Source organism: Delphinus delphis, chromosome 13 (assembly GCF_949987515.2).
Source record: "Delphinus delphis chromosome 13, mDelDel1.2, whole genome shotgun sequence".
Classification (NCBI taxonomy): Eukaryota; Metazoa; Chordata; class Mammalia; order Artiodactyla; family Delphinidae; genus Delphinus; species Delphinus delphis.
Genome location: NC_082695.1, coordinates 35,862,733 through 35,866,306, shown reverse-complemented (window position 1 = coordinate 35,866,306; position 3,574 = coordinate 35,862,733). Strand labels below are relative to the sequence as shown.

The 3,574-nt window shown below is 40.2% G+C and overlaps 1 pseudogene; it reads right to left on the bottom strand.

Moving 5' to 3' along the window:
* Positions 1 to 2,236: 2,236 nt before the first annotated feature.
* On the bottom strand, positions 2,237 to 3,054 carry LOC132435739 (hsc70-interacting protein pseudogene; annotated as a pseudogene).
* Positions 3,055 to 3,574: the final 520 nt, after the last annotated feature.

The following is a 3,574-nucleotide window of genomic DNA, read 5'->3' as shown; positions in this document are numbered from 1 at the left end:
CATACAGTACTTGTTTTTCTCTTTCTGACTTACTTCACTCTGATAGACTCTAGGTCCATCCACCTCACTACAAATAACTCAATTTCATTTCTTTTTATGGCTGAGTAATATTCCATTGTATATATGGACCACATCTTCTTTATCCATTCATCTGTCGATGGACACTTAGGTTACTTCCATGTCCTGGCTATTGTAAATAGAGCTGCAATGAACACTGTGGTACATGACTCTTTTGGAATTCTGGTTTCCTCAGGGTACATGCCCAGTAGTGGGATTGCTGGGTCATATGGTAGTTCTATTTTTAGATTTTTAAGGAACCTCCATACTGTTCTCCATAGTGGCTGTATCAATTTAGATTCCCACCAACAGTGCAAGAGGGTTCCCTTTTCTCCACACCCTCTCCAGCATTTATTGTTTGTAGATTTTTTTGATGATGGTCATTCTGACTGGTGTGTGGTGATATCTCATTGTAGTTTTGATTTGCATTTCTCTAATGATTAGTGATGTTGAGCATCCTTTCATGTGTTTGTTGGCAATCTGTATATCTTCTTTGGAGAAATGTCTATTTAGGTCTTCTGCCCATTTTTGGATTGGATTGTTTGTTTTTTTAATATTGAGCTGCATGAGCTGCTTATAAATTTTGGAGATGAGCCTTTTGTCAGTTGCTTCATTTGCAAATATTTTTTCCCATTCTGAGGGTTGTCTTTTCATTTTGTTTATGGTTTCCTTTGCTGTGCGAAAGCTTTTAAGTTTCATTAGGTCCCATTTGTTTATTTTTGTTTTTATTTCCATTACTCTAGGAGGTGGGTCAAAAAGGATCTAGCTGTGATTTATGTCATAGAGTGTTCTGCCTATGTTTTCCTCTAAGAGTTTGGTAGTTTCTGGCCTTACATTTAGGTCTTTAATCCATTTTGAGTTTATTTTTGTGTATGGTGTTAGGGAGTGTTCTAATTTCAATCTTTTACATGTAGCTGTCCAGTTTTCCCAGCACCACTTACTGAAGAGGCTGTCTTTTCTCCATTGGATATTCTTGCCTCCTGTATCAAAAATAAGGTGACCATATGTGCGTGGGTGTATCTCTGGGCTTTCTATCCTGTTCCATTGATCTATATTTCTGTTTTTGTACCAGTACCATACTATCTTGATTACTGTAGCTTTGGAGTATAGTCTGAAGTCAGGGAGCCTGATTCCTCCAGCTCCATTTTTCTTTCTCAAGATTGCTTTGGCTATTTGGGATCTTTTGTGTTTCCATGCAAGTTGTGAAATTTTTGTTCTAGTTCTGTGATAAATTCCATTGGTAACTTGATAAGGATTGCATTGAATCTGTAGATTGCTTTAGGTAGTAGAGTCATTTTCCCAATGTTGATTCTTCCAATCCGAGAACATGGTATATCTCTCCATCTGTTTGTATCATCTTTAATTTCTTTCATCAGTGTCTTATAGTTTTCTGCATACAGGTCTTTTGTCTCCTCAGGTAGGTTTTTTTTCCCCCCATGTGGAAATATGAAGCATTTATTTTAGATATCAGAGAAAAACAGAGCTAAGTAATCCAATTTTACTGCAGCAGTATAAAAATCATCCCTTCACCACAGTGTAAGATTTAAGTGCATCTGTACAAGGGTACAATTATATAAAATGTAGTAAGATTACTGCTGCCCTGACAAGTACTTCCAGTCCCTACGCAGGTCCTACTGCAATACTGGTGGCCCCAATAGTTTCATGGAAGCAAGTCATTAAAAAAAAAAAATAAAGCAATTAAAAAGACAAATCAACATGCCTCAGTGACCATATATCGAACTCAAACTTTATATATTTAAATGTTACATTTTCTTCCCACTAATAAATCTTTATTTCACTGAAACTTGAACAATAAATCTTCCATACTGAAGTATCTTCCTTGCCTAATTAATTCAAAGGAAAAAACCAAAATGATTAGTAAAGAAAGATGTAGGGATTAACACACCCTTTTAATTTGTTTTAAATATTTTTAAGTTTTAAAAATTGTTTAAAATTTTAATTTTCTAGTAAGAAAATATTATCTGAATGAATACCCTAATGGCAAACCACTGTAAAATGTTTCAGCTGCATTTGGGGCAGAGGGGTAGGGATTATCTTCAAAGCACCCCAGCTTTCTTCATGAGAAGGCCAGAGGTACACTGGTTTGTATTATTGCAACATCCATTAGGTGATCTAAGTTGCTTTTCCTTCAGCAGGGACTTTATTTGTCAGAAGGGCATTATGCTTTACCTCCAAATTTGCCCGACAATTTACTGATAAGATTCATAACCTTTGGGTTGTTCTGATATATTGACATATTTCCCAGGTTCTGAGCCACATCCTGGAAGGCCACTATAGCTTCTGGATCCTGTTTAACCATACAAGTACCTCTGGATTGCTAAGAATTTCATTGAGCCCAGGCATTCCTGTCATTCCAGGCATGCTCCCTCCCATTCCAGGCATTCCTCCAAGAAAATTACCAGGCATTCTGCCAGGAAAGCCACCTGGAAAAGAGCCATACTGATCCCCTGATTGTCGTCTGGCTTCTTCCTCCCTCGGAGCTCTCTCATGTTCTTCCCTAGCCTTCTTGACCCTTTGTATTCTTTCTTTGATCTCTCGCTCTTCATGTATTCGCTCATACTTTCTCCTGTGTTCAGCAATTTTCTGGGCCCTTGGTTGAACTTCTTTCAGCATTGCACTAGTATCTTCATCATAATCCAGTTTACAGCCATGGGCAAGATCATGGGCAGCTTCTTCCCAATGGCCCAAAAGTCTGTGTGCTTTCCCTCGCCACTTGTATGGCTAAGCAGAATCAGGATTTATTTCAATAGCTGTGTCGCAGTCTCGGAAGGCAGCATTTGGCTTCTGTAATTTGATGAAGACACTTGATCTCTTGGCATACAGAATGGCCAAACGAGGATTTCGCTTGATTGCATCTGTGAACAAGTCAATGGCTTTCTGTAGTTCACCATCATTTAGGGCATCAATGGAAGACACTTTTTTATCATTTGCCTGATCCATTATCTCCTTAGTTATCTCTACATTTTCATCTTCCATTTCTTAAGGAGCATCAGGGTCTGGTTCAATCACACCTTCATTGTTAATTTCTAGATCACTTTCCTCACTTGATGGTTCGTCTGTCTTTGTTTTCCTCCTCCTTTTTACCGTTTTTTCTTCGTTGGTATTTTCTTCCAATTTAGTTTTATGAGTAACAGGTGGTATTTTACCCCCCATGCTCTCCACCCACTCCCTCAGGAAGCACATTTCCTCCGTGTGCAGAACACTTGGATCCTGCTTGCACATTTTCACGAAGGCTCGAAGCTCACTCACTTTGAGGGTGTCTATGATCTGGAGGCAGCGGGAGGCAGCAGGAGGTGGCAGGCGCGGCGGAGGCTGAGGCCCAATCCCAGGCCCAGGTGCTAGCTCAGCGTGACAGCATAGAGGGGGCGGCTGCTGTGAGGCAGAACAGACTAGAACCTCCCTGGCCGCTGGCTCTGCCCACCCAACGGTCTCGTGACCCTGGGTCCTTCTCCCATTCATTCCTACTCTCTGCCGCTTTCCTGCACACTGGCCAGAA